Source organism: Bos mutus, chromosome 2 (genome assembly GCF_027580195.1).
Source record: "Bos mutus isolate GX-2022 chromosome 2, NWIPB_WYAK_1.1, whole genome shotgun sequence".
Taxonomy (NCBI): Eukaryota; Metazoa; Chordata; class Mammalia; order Artiodactyla; family Bovidae; genus Bos; species Bos mutus.
Genome location: NC_091618.1, coordinates 110,162,779 through 110,176,817, shown reverse-complemented (window position 1 = coordinate 110,176,817; position 14,039 = coordinate 110,162,779). Strand labels below are relative to the sequence as shown.

Sequence of the window (14,039 nt, the reverse complement as noted above, 5' to 3'; positions counted from 1 at the left end):
ATACTCATAGTTTGAGCTTTGACAATTCACATTATTTTCTTAGGATAAGTCCCTAGAAGTGGAATTATTGGCCACAGATTATATATATTTTTAAAATTTACAAATTTTATTTCCAATTGCCTTCTAGGAAGTACGTAGCAAAATACACTTCTATCACCTGTACCTGAGATGACTTGTTTCTGAAGGCTTTCAGTATCATGGACCAGCATCTTGAAGAAAAAGCCTGACAATTCAATAGGTGAAAAAAATGGCGTATCATTTGTTTTGATCTGCATTTCATTAACTACTTGAGAGGGTGAATGCCTGCCCTTTCCTGCTGTCCATGGTTATCAGTCACCTGTGTTTCAGGATTCCTCTTGAGCTGGTAGCAGCAACAAAGTTCAAAGGTCCTAGCTGGACCTTTGAGGAACCAGTTGGACTTTAGAACCATGGACCCTGAGAAACCAGTTGCCTGTCTGGTGTAATGAAATGGTAGATGAAAGTTCCCATTGGCTAACAGGTGCGGAGATGCCTATTTTTAAAATTGCCATGTTGCAGGAAAGTATTTTTCAAACTTCTGTCATTCAGCTGCCACATAAACTTTTTTTTTTGCTATATTCAAGACACCTGTACTGTTCTTTAATATTTTAAAAATCAACTTAATTTCTTTTTTTAACTTAAATACACTTCTTTTAAAATGAAGCTTTACTCACTATTGTAAGTGGAAACTCACTATTGTAAGTGTTATTTGCCATAAATAGAAGAAAATCACAAAGTAAATTCAGTGAGAATAAAACAATATTATTACACCTGAGCTAGATTCTATTTCCCACAGAATGTTCTGGGCTTCTTAAAGTTTTGTTAAAAAGACAGGTGAGAAGAATTTAAGACATACTAATACCACTAAGACTTTCTCCTTAATCTGAAGAACTTAAAGTGAGAATTGTAAAAGGAATAACTTTCTTTTACACAATTCAATGTTATTTAAGGTCATAGCCACATACCATCTAAAATCAACGTGCAAACTATCAGAGATCTACATCCCACACTTTAAGAAACATGAATGTTGCAGAAGAAAAAAGGCAGGGGAGTCAGAAAAACCTAAGTACGAATCCCAGCTCTAGGACTTGTTACAGGTCTGAACTTGCTGATGATGATCATGCAGGTAAGGCTGCAGTGAGGATGGCATATAACATGGAAAGAGAAAGCATGGCAGCGGAGGCGGAGCGGGTACGCTTAAGGGGCTGCCATAATTTTTGGTACATGAAAGTGGTTCTCTGCCTTGTTTATACATTAGTATCACCTAAACACCTTTTGAAAAGCACTAATGCCTCAGCCTCACCCCTGGAAATCCTAATTCAGTTGGTTAGGATTAGGTCTCTGGAATTGTTACTATTTTAAAAATGCCCCTCCCCCTTTCAGATGATTTTAATTTGTAGCCAGGATTGGAAAAGACCAGAGATTTAACTCTTTCCTAAGAGCTTAGGTTGATTTTGTGGATTTGTTAGCTGCCATCTTGAAAGTCAGCCCAGGATGAGAGGTTTTGCAAGGATAGAAGAAATTCTGGGAAGGGGAAGCATCTCCAATAGGGCCCTCAACGTCACCAAGCATTTTCTTTGCCCTGGAAGCTGCATCAAATGGCTTGAGCCCAAAGCAGACATTGATTTCCCTGGACACTGGGAAAATCACTTCTCTTATTCCAAAAGAAAAGTTTTGCTGATCATGGAAACATTATATCTGGTTTCCAGAAGTACAATGCTGCTCAGTACTCTTCTGGAAGTTTCTATATGAATGTGTGACAAAGCTGAAAAGCCATTTGAACCTAGTAAGACTTCCTTTAAAGCAAAACAAATGCAAGGCAAAAATCTCTGAGGTGTTAGGAGGCTTGAAACTGGTCAAAAATGTTTAAAAGGTACAAGCTTAGAATCAATTATACAGATTCCAGTGGGTTGTGTTACTTTTCCTTCTTTTTCTTTTACTTTGCATAGTGGTCAGAATGCTTATAACATGTCCCATCTCTCTGCTTTTAGGAGTTTTTAAACTGCTTATTTTGAGGTCTCACAGCATTCCTTTCCAGCCAGGTGTCTTCATGTGGGGATGACCCACTTCTTCTGTTCTATAACTTTGGTCCTGTAGGGGGACAGGAATTAAGGGGAAAATGGCCACCCAAACTGTGTCCAGTGGGTAAACAGCATTAATTCAGCTTTTTCAAAAATGTCAACATGAAAAAAATCCACAACCTGGATCTGCTGCTTAGCAGACCCACAGTGCCAGGCTGGGAGATGTCATTTCTGGAGCTCCTAATGAGATGCAAATCACCTAGTGAACTACTCGGGTGCTGGGAAACAATGTCCTGGGTAAAAGCAGATAAAAATGGAACGAAGAATGTCTTTGAAGATTGGAACGACATTTTAAATGCTTGAGGATATGGGACACCAGATAGTGCTGGTTTTACTAAACTAATTGTGACGGGGTCTTTGATTCCTCATGGCAGGGGATTCTGGGCTGTTCCTCCCCAGCTCTGCCTGGCTCTCTAAATTGGGCACCTGGTTCCGGTTTCTGTTGTGAGTGTGCAAACGGCCAGTCAGCTGTACTGACACGAGCACTGGACTTGGGGTCAGAAGGCCTGGGCATAGTTCAAGTTCTGGGTGAATTGTCTACCTCCTCGGCCGCCACGTTTTATCTGTAAAATGGAGTTGGACTAATACAGTGATTTTTTTTTTTCAACAGAGGATGGTGATGTGGGCTTGCCTGGAGATTCTGAGCTGTTCTCCATGGGGTCACGCTCCTTCCCAGTGTGTGAGCATCTGTGTACAGTGAAAGATGCACCTGATGGAGGTTTGTTGCATGAAACCAGTGTGAGAGCAGGTAAAGGCTGAGAACCATTAGCTGAGATGCTTTGTAAGGTCCTTGCCAACTTTAAGATGCTGTAACTACAGACTTCCTGCCATTTGGCCTCTTAGTACCTCATCTGAAAAATGGACATAAATGCTGTTGACCCTACTGGCTTGATGGAATTTAAAGATGATCAATCAAAATACATTCGGGGGGTTAAATTCTCCATAACTACACCAGAACTTCATTCTAACACAATTCAGTCATTTAAAATGCAATGCTGCACAAGGTGGCCTCATCTGAACACCTTTCTGGGTCATTTGGTTACTGATGGACTAAAAGACCACATTTTAAGCTCACTTAGTCTTTCCCCAGATGTGAGCAAAACCTGCAATTTACAGATTAATGTCATACAGCTGTACAAACACTCACCCAGGTTCATAAATTCTACATTATTTTTACAAATAGAGAGAGCAGTCATTAGTATGAATGAGTTGGTCTGAGGGAGATTATACACACAAATGACTGACAGGTATGTGTACCTGTGGGAAACAGAGAGAATGTGAATAACAGAGGAAAAGAAATCACAGGTATGATTTTTGTTTGCATTAAACTAATGAGATGCAAAAGTGAAATCAATGTAGTATTAGTGGTGAAAAAATAGATTCCTCTCGTTCTCTCAGTTTTAATCTCCAAAAACCCAATAAAATAGGACGTATCTGGGGGAGACAAGGTTAAATAGAAAATAATTACATTTGGGTTATTTTCCTATTTTGTGCTTCATGTTGGAAAAAAAATTCTTTGGTACACTGTAAATGAAATCTGATTCAACTATCCAGTAAACATATAAAGATTTATAAAAATAGTGAGACTCAAAGCTCTCAGTTCTCTGCTCAGATTAAGAGTTCAGACTTCAGTTCTGTAGGGTCATACAGAATTACTTAATTTCTTTTGCTTGTTTTCTTACAGTTTGATATGAGGTTAACAAAAACCTCATATGGTTCATAGTGGTATGAACTCATAAACAAAATACTGATCTCTCATGCCCTCTACTTCCCTTTATTTTTATAGAAGGTTATTTTGTCATAAGCAGGTCATACAAGACCTGAGTTTGAGTTTCTCCACTGGACTCAAGATCTCTCAACAAATGAATATCAACTTTCTTCCCCTTTAAACCCCCCTTTTCTGAGTCACCTGACCAGTATAGCTACAAGCATGTTCCAACATGTTGCAGAAAAAAACAAGCCAAGTTTAACCAAAGTAAATACTTACAGCTATTATCAGCATACCTGAAATGGGTATCTCCTGGGTTATACAGTGATTTAGGCCTTAAGAAGGAAATTATGACCTTCCCTCAGGTTTCTTTTGGGGTGATTTTGTATACTGACACATAAGAGTAGTTGTGATTACTAAATTTGACCAAAAGACACGTTCTGGTGTAATTTTAAGTTTCCAAACTAACATATTTCAGGGGATTCATATCAGGAGTCTTCAACTCTTGAACCTACAGGAAACACTCTTTCAGTGTTTCCTGGCTTATTCGAATGAAATTTTAGCAATCAGAAGCCTGGTAGCATTGATGTGACAATGTAGGGAGAACCATGTTAACAGGAGCTCTCCACTGGAGCGATCTTGGACGTGTGTGATGGTGAGAGGAAACGCGCCACTAGCTCTGGAAGGGCCGGAGCTCCTGGATGACTTGGCACCTTCCCACCTCCAGCTCTCACTGCCTCTCACCCTGCATGAGCCGGGGACCCAGCAGGGAGGGGTTAAATGGGTTGAGGAGCCAGTCCAGCTGGGGGTCATTAGCAATCAAGGACCAGCATTAAAAGGCAGCAGGAGACTAAGGGTCTCTGACAGGCTTGGCTCCGTGCACCATCTGGAAGAAAAGAGGCTGTCGAAGCTGGATTAAAAAAAAAAGAAAAAAGACTGTGTGGCGATCCCCTTCTTGAAGATACATGAACAGTGATATTATTTTCCAAGTGGGTCCTTCCTTTTTGAGAGCGGGGCCAAACAGCCACATTTCCAGGTCAATCCCTGGCCATAATGGACCAGTGGCTGGCACCTGTGGCTGGGCCAACCCAGGAACCTATCTAATGGCTTGATAGTGGGTAGTGATCAGAACATCCGTGCTGGATAATGAGGTACTGGCATTGCGAAGCCTGAGTGAGGGGCAGACTTCATAGCAAATAACACATTTAACTGTATGTCTGTGCATTATAAACCAATCTGTGACAAAAAAGAGAAAACCTGACAGCTTTACTTGGGATATTCCAAGTTGATCATTCAAGTTATAATTTTTGACACTATGAAAATTTAAAAACAAGCCAAGCTCACTTCTTAAGGTCATTCTTAGGCAATCTGTACAAAGAGGTAGCAAATACAGGCAGTCATAGATGTCATAATTGCATCTACTTGGTCACTGACAGTCACATTATTCACTAAGTTGCTTTTCTCTCTTTTTTTCACTTTTGGGTCCCTCCTCCCACTTCACCTTATCTATAAATAAGAAAGAATCAAATGTTTACAATACAGAATTGTATTTCTTTTGGTCACAGATTGTTGTAGGTTTACAGATAGATAAGCCTTATAACGTGATCCCTAAGATATATTACAAGACTAATTTAGAACAAGCTGCTAATCTCTTTGTAAGAATCATTAATATTATAGTTGAATTTCAAGAGGAATTTGCATCCCAAGTTCATTATTGTGTGATTCTAACACTGGTCTTCAGTATACCTTTAACCCTGATAACAAAGAAGCCAGTGCAATCAAGCAGACTCAGGGTTGTATTTGTTTTTACACGGTTGGATGTACTCTTCTGGAATTGTTAAGAATGAATAGTAGGTAAAATCATCCTCAAGAAGTTTTTGGCAAGTTTATAGATGCCTGGGAAAGGGAAAAGAAACAAGGAAGATCTAGGACACAGTAGTCTCTCAGATTTAGGGTCACCAGAGTGGAGTGGAGGGTCAGAGGGCACTGGCTGCTGATCCAGGCAATATACATAATTTGGAGAAGAAATCAAGGTGGTTGGCAGGCCAATAGAAACACAAGATTCTGAGAGTTGGGATTTGGATAATTTTTAGTCATCCTATCCTAAACTTTGGACAAATTTATATCCATTATTGGCTATCCTGTCAGAAGTACAAAGGTCCAGTCACACAGGACAGAGCTTATTTAAAAGGAGATATACAAATCTGCAGAGACAGAACATTGTAGATTCAAGGCATGGAGGAATTCTACACTTAAAGTTCTATAGCTGGGCTCATGCTGATTTGGACAGTTCCCATGGGAAGTTTTCTTAGGTATATAAGTGTGACTACGTGAACGTGACTTCTAAACAATGGAAACTGAGCACTGATTAGGGTTATGGGTTCCTGGGAATGGATATGAGAAAGTTCTTTCAAATAAATTGTTTGGTAAAAACATCCAAACTTGATACAAACCTACTGCCAATATCATACTAAAACTCCACAAAAGATCTGTCTACAGATTACTATTGTCTCTTTAGTGTGACATCTTTTATTTTATTGAAGGCAATAGAAGAAGACTTTTGCGCTCTTCGGCCTTGTCCTCTCCCATCCCTAGGAAGGAAGTCCTCAGAGAGGAAATACTGAACAACTGATTCCATTTCCAATCTGCAGAGTTCCCTTAGGCTCCCCTGTGCTTAATGCTCCCATTTTGTGCAACTGGCGAAGTTTTGCCACAATAGATATTATTCCAAGAGCTAGTTGTTGGATATTCCATTTTGCCAAGTGACTCTGGCCCTTGCTCTTTAAAAGGATAAAACAAACAAAGAAACAAAAAAACATAATCGTTTAACACATACGACTTGTTGATAGAATCTTTATTTAGACAAGTTTTCCCAATCTTGGGTTAAATGTCCTGCTTCTGTGTGATGTTACATAGGTTACTTTGAAACACAGCAGCCAAATTTCTGCTCCATAAAGATTAGGTGATATATCATCTAACTGCCAACAGAGCTAAGCTTCTAATTCTATTCATTCCAGAACATAGTTGGTTTGCAGTGCTGATGAGTTTACTGTGCTATTAACTGTGGTTGATCTGTAAATCCTCATGAAGGTTAGTAAAATCACAAACAATAAAATAGACTCAGTGAATTTTTCTGACCTCCAAGGTCTACAACTACTTGCTCCAGAGACTTTAGTCCCTATTCTGTGATAACACAGCTTTAAAGAGTATATTTCCAGCTTTGTCTCTACATACTGAGAATTACATGTTTGAGGCTCACAATATATAAATTGCTTAATAATTGGAACAAGCATCTCACATCAAAATATGCAATTCAGATTCTATCTACTACCTAAATACAAAATCCTTGAGAGGGCTGAGTTACGAAATTATTCAAACAGAAATATTTCTAAAAAGTTTTCAACTGATAAAAAATACTATACCCTGTTTCTTTTTCCTGGGTATGATTTAGTAATAATTAAGTATCAGGATATTTAGTGTAAGTATCAATATGTTCTATGAAATAGAATAATATTTACACATGTATAGGGAAAGCAATTTTAATTTATTTGTGAGAACTACCATAGCTGGAAAAGGAATATCCAAAGGTACTTCATTTCTGCTCTTCAAGACCCACTGGGAGTTTTGTTTAAAACTTATAGAACAGTACTGACCACCTGATAGAGGGCAGTCAATTTCATCAACAGAACCTAGACACGTGTAATCAGAGATCTCTGCATCAGCCTCCCCTTTTGAAAATTTGCTACATTCAGCCACAGAGCATGATGAGTATATTGGAAATAAAAATTTCTAAGTGGATACTGGTTGTTTGCCTTAATATCTCCTCCCCTCTGCTCTGGTAAAAGAGCTTTATCTTTCCTGTGGGCAACATATTCCAGGAATGCGGATGTGGCTGCCTGCCCGTCCTCTGCCTCTTCCCCAGACCAGGCTGAACACACGGTCCAGGTCTGGTTCCAGGCCTGGGAGCCTGGAAGAGTGTCTCCTACAGAAACGAGTTCGTGGGTGGGCACACAGGCCACAGGGCTGGAGCTCCTCTAGGAGATCTGAGATAGGGCACTGGAGGAGAAAGAGCCCTTTGCTCTTTGAGATCTCAAGTCCTACCTAGTAGATATTGGCTCAGGGCTGGCAGTGACCATTTTACTAACGTTGAAAGTGACATCCTGAAGGGCTGAGCAGCACCGAGAGAGGGAGACATAGACGGAGGCCTAATGACATTGTTTAAACCCTAATAAAGTGCTTTGTGGTGTAAGCTAGTTTGAGATGGGTTTCTGGTTCTTGGATCTAAATGAGTCCTTGCATAGTTCTTACAAACGAGTAACCTAAATAATTATTGTCCTTCCTGCTAATTACCAGCATTGACACTCCAAACTGCACCCAATATGGAGCTCACTGGGTCCCTTTTTCAGGAACGCCTAAGTTTCTCAGATGGGTGTAGTCCATCACAGATTAGGTCATTAGGTCCTTCTGAGCCTCTAAAAAGTTAATACATGGAGGTTCCCAAAGAAATATCATGTATGGTGTGTGTGTGTGTATAGCATTTCATAATTTTAATATTAGCTAGGGGTGGAACAAGCTAAGTGTGCCAGTGTAATTTGTGAGGCATCCATTTCTTATTAATGAAGTAAACAGAGGCATTTATGAGGAAACATGAGCAAGGAACTCAGCAAGCACGTGGGCAATTTCCCACCTACATCAGACAAAACATGAAAGAGTAACTCTTAATTACAACCAAATATTAGCTGGCCCCAGGGAACTCATCATCCCATCTCAAGGTCTATATTTATGAAAATTTAAGCAATGTCTTAAAACATGTTAATTTGTTCTTTGTTTATTTCTTTCCCTGACAGATTAATTTATTCCAAGGGACTTTGGTTCTCAAGCGCTAATGTATCGATCGGGCCCATGTACGACATAACTAACAGCCTGGGGAGGAGATTTTGGTGGAAAACAAAAGTCTTTCTTGTAGTTTTCCTTAGGTAATTAACTTTGTATTTGTGGGCCCTGGAATGCTTCCAGTTTTCTTGGGATTTGCATCTCTGACTTTCAGATCAATGGTTAATTTCACAAGAGAGGCTAGGAGCATGGGGAGGGGAGGATGATAGAGAAAGGACTTCAGGCTCGAATAAGATGCTCAGAGTACATGGAGGCTATAAGAAAAGTTATGGTTTTTTTTTTTTCTTCCCTTTACTGGGTGATGTCTTTCCAAGAGCTTCTATGTAAAGGGCATTTAGACATTAATAAGAACCTGCAGTACTGGCTCTGGAGAAGAGAAGGTGAGGAGCCTGTGAGGAATGCTATTTATCACTTATGGAAACATTTGTGAATTTTGGATCTTTCCATCTTATTTAATCTCACTGGGAAGTCTGAGCAATGCTTACCAAGTGCCATCATTTTAACTTCTGTTAGTTGCTTACCAGTTACTTTGAGGCCCGTGAACTGTACTGAGAAGTCTGTGGAACTTACACACTATAAATATTTATATCTTGTATAAAGAGAAAGTACATAGCAAGTAAGACAAAGGATTAACCCTACACTCTGTTCGCTCACCAACATCATGCTTATAACTATATCACAAGACTAACTTAGCAGAATAGAAAGCCTCCAAAAATGAACCAGTCCCCAAATTTCAGGCAACTTCTTAAACATCCCTGGATTTTGTCTATAGGTTGTTTTAATGGTATACAAGTTTTTAAAAGTACATAAAAATCAGTGACCCCTAATCATTATTTCCCTTTCACTAATCTTTCAAATCAGCAAGCAGAGAGATTTCTGTCACTCTCTGAAATTCCTGATTTCTACAAGCTTTGTGCCTTTACCTAGAGCTTTCCATATACAACAAGCCTACATTATTACTTATAAAATGCTAAATACAAGTCAGAACTCTAAGGTACATATTCTGAGTAATATTGCTTTCACAAATGGGTTAAATGGCATAAACCTAGTCCTATGTACTACTAGGACACAGACCTGAAATTCAGGTACCTACTACTTAAAGCAGCTTCCTGGTGGCTCAGCGGTAAAGAACCCGCCTGCCAATGCAGAAGACTCAGGAGATGCAGGTTTTGATCCCTGAGTTGGGAAGATCCCCTGGGAAAGGAAATGGCAACTCGCTCCAGTGTTCTTGCCTGGAAAATCCCAAGGACAGAGGAACCTGGCGGGTTGCAGTACATGGAGTCGCAGAGTCAGACACGACTGAGCACATGTGCGTGCACATCAAGTGAAAGCAGTAGCTGCTCAGGATTACTGTCATAGGGTGTTTCTTTTATCCCAAATATTCCTATTGCTACCCCTCAAGTGCTTCTCCCAGCAGAAAGATTCACATCCCTGCCCTGTTGAACTCAGGAATGGTTATGTGAGTTTTTTAGGCCCATGAAACACAAAAGGATGTGTGTATTTCTAGGTACAAGCTAGAAAGTGGTTCATTCAATTTCTGCCACCATCTCTACCAGCAATGATCTGGATGAAAACTGTTACAGTAGCCTGGGCCCCGGAGTGAAGATGACACAAAGCAAAGCCACAGCCAAGCCACAGTGGCACAGCATGAGTGAGAAATGAGCCTTTGTGGTTGTAACCCACTAAGATGTGCAGGGTGTTTGTTTCTGCAGCATAATCGAATCTATCCTGACACAACATCTTAAACTAGAGATAGACACTTCATTTAACTATTTGTTAGCTGGCATCTTATGAAATTGCCATTGGTTGTAATAAATGATCTAATAGAGCAATCTCATGTGATTCAGCTTATTATAATTGAGAAAAATTGTAATATAAATTTGTATTCATGACTGCTTTCCTTCTAAGCTGTAATTGCTTATTAAGAGCACAATTATTACTTTTATTTTCTTTTTATGAGGAATATCATAGCAGTGTCAGAAAATGGTGGGAATTTAAATATGCATTCCTAAATCCACAGCAATATCACTGATCAACTGAGCGTCTTCCATGTGTCAGGTCCTAGGGATGCATTGGTGAGCAAGACAGACATGATCCCCGTCTTCACGGACAGTCCATTCATTCTAGTGGTGGAGTTCAACTCTAAACAGGTAGATTATTGCAAATGATCTCAAATGAAACAAATCATCCAAGGCTTTGATGTCCGTGGAGGGAATCTGAATTTGAAGCCAATGGGAAGCTACTGAAGGAGAATGGGAAGAAAAAAGATATGCAACAGTTTACTTCTTTAATGAAAATCATTTTCTCTGGCTGGAGTAAGTGTGAAAGTAAGAAGACCAGTGAGGAGGTCAGAGGTGATGGCTATTTGGACGAGGCTGTGGTGGTGAAGAAGAGGTTGAGACAAAATCAAGAAACGTTGAAGTCAAAACAAAAACAGAACTTGCTAAAGGACTGGATGTAGAAGGTGAGGGAAAGGGCACAATCAAGAGAGGCTTCCCGATTGCTGGCTTGGGTCCTTGAATGGACGGTATGCCATGTACTGAAATAGGGAACACCCAGGGAAGACAGAGGCTTCCGAGGCTATGAGGAAATCAGGGGTTCGGTTTTGGATACATGAAGCATGGGTTGTCTACGAAACATCTGAGTGGACATGCTGAATGGGAAGCATGTGTGGAACGCAGAGAAACAATCTGGGCTGGACATAGGAACTGAAGAGTCATCAACACCTCAGCGGGATTTTAGGTTTGGGGAATAAATATAGATGAAGAAGAAAGATGATTATTGGATGCCTGAGGAACCCCAGCATTTAGAGGTTTTAGTAGGAAATCAAAGAGTAATCATGAGGCTGGGGGAAAGCCAGGAGAGTAACCTTCACAGACACTAAGAAAGGGGCTGGTTTATGAAGGCCGAGAGAAGAGAAATAGGAAAAGGACAGAGAAGCTCCCTTGGACCTAGCAAATCAGAGGTGTTCCAATGACTTGGGAGTGTGTTTCAGGGGAGTGATGAACCCAAGAAGTTCTGTAAGGGAGGAGATAAAGGCAATAAGTACCAAAGATGTTTTAATATTTGGGATTGACATAAAACACTGCTGCTGCTGCTGCTAAGTTGCTTCAGTCATGTCCGACTCTGTGCAACCCCACAGACGGCAGCCCATCAGGCTCCTCCGTCCCTGGGATTCTCCAGGCAAGAACACTGAAGTGGGTTGCCATTTCCTTCTCCAATGCATAAAAGTGGAAAGTGAAAGGGAAGTCGCTCAGTCGTGTCCGACTCTTTGCAACCCCATGGACTGCAGCCTACCAGGCTCCTCTGTCCATGGGAGTTTCCAGGCAAGAGTACTGGAGTGGGTTGCCAGTGCATATACACGCTGGTATATATAAAATAGATAAACAACGAGGACCTACTGTATAGCACAGGAACTCTACTCAGTACTCTGTATGACCTACATGGAAAAATAAAAAGGAGTGGATCTATGTATGCATATAACTGATTCAGTTTGCTATATAGCAAAAACTAACACAACACTGTAAATCAACTATACTCCAGTAAAAAGGTTAAAAAAAAAAAAGTACATTTGCAAAATCTGAAACAGCAAAAACAATTGGCTAAGAAGTGGAACAGAGAAGAAGGGTGAGGGAAGAGAGTTCAGAATTAACTGTATTTGTTTTAAAAAGACTGTGGAAAACCCTGGAAATGATTGAGCTTATACCTAGAAGCTACCAGATTGTTTTCTACCATTAGCAGAAATGTAGGCTTGAGAACTAGCTAGCCAGTTATAACCCTGCACATCTGCAATACACGGCCACTCTCTGAAATACCATGTTCCTCAAGCACAGTCTCCTCCTCCACTTTCTTTTCCTATATTTACGGAAAATGCTGACCTAGCTGGATTCTGTATCTCTTGGTACAGTTCACTTTCCTCTTAGCTTAAGGGTTATTAGATGAGAGTAGAATTTCATTATACATTTTAGTCAAAACAATGTTTAATTAATATTTTTAATTGAAAAATTTACACACTTTACGTATAGGACCAGACAAGCACAAAAGAGGACAGAATGACTAATTCCTCTCCAGACCCCTACCCCTTGCTCCAGAGGAATCACTGGCATTACAGTATTGTGTGAAATAGCCTATGTAGATACAATTAGAAAGCAGTCACTTCTGCTGTTAGAGCAAAACCCAAACCCCCAAGCCCCTCAAATGTAGCATATTTCTACACTCTGTGCCTTGACTTTTCTCATATTTCAATATAATATGGAGACTGTTCTATAAGAATACATATGGATACAACTCACTTTTTGTGGCTTCCTAATATTACATTTTTTATGGTTGCACCATCATTTGTTAAGTTTCTATTGATGAAGATATAGGTTATTAGCATTTTAAAACCAGAAAAAAAAAAGTCAAGTGATTACAGAAAACTTTGCCCCAGATTAATTAAACAGCTGTTATCCCCAGTCCCAAAGAAGATTAGACTGGGAATAACTGATATTTCATATTTTGTGATAAGAAAGATAGTTGGTGTCCTCGTGACTTTTTCATTTATGATGTTTGGAGATGTCAGCAGCTTTAGCCTTTAAAAGTAATAAGCATAAGTCATAGGAATACTAAGGAAAGAATGAATATGGAAGTTTTAAATCATTTAGGAAAAACACTCCTTTAGAGTAAAGAAACAGTATATGGGCTATCAAATGGCTTATGTAACAAGTACATGGTGTTTTATTTTCTTGAATAATAAACATGCTACTAGATTTTTTCAACTTGGCAAGGTTTTCTAAAGATACTTTCTTTCACACTTTATGTTACATGAACAATTAGTATTTTCAACTTCAAACAATAATGCTGCTTTTGGTTGAGGGGGAGGAGCAGTCTGAGAGTTCGGGATTGACACGTATACACTTCTATATTTCTAATAGATAACCAACAAGGACCTACTGTATAGCACAGGGAACTCTGCTCAATATTCTATAATAATCTAAATGGAAAAGAATTTGAAAAAGAATATATGCATGTATATGTATAACTGAATCACTTTGCTGTACACCTAAAACTAACACAACATTGTTAATCGACTATGAACTGAAGTGAAGTCGCTCAGTCATGTCCGACTCTGTGCGACCCCATGAACTTAGCCCACCAGGCTCCTCCGTCCATGGGATTCTCCAGGCAAGAATACTGGAGTGGGTTGCCATTTCCTTCTCCAGGGGAATCTTCCCGACCCAGGGATCGAACCCAGGTCTCCTGCATTGCAGGCAGACACTTTAACCTCTGAGCCAGTGACCCCATGGACTGTAGCCTACCAGTCTCCTCCATCCATGGGATTTTCCAGGCAAGAGTACTGG

General features: G+C 39.9%; 1 protein-coding gene across 1 annotated transcript in view; it reads right to left on the bottom strand.

Annotated features, from left to right (window-relative positions):
* Nucleotides 1-14,039, bottom strand: part of MYO3B (myosin IIIB) — a 444,395-nt gene that overhangs the window by 17,472 nt on the left and 412,884 nt on the right.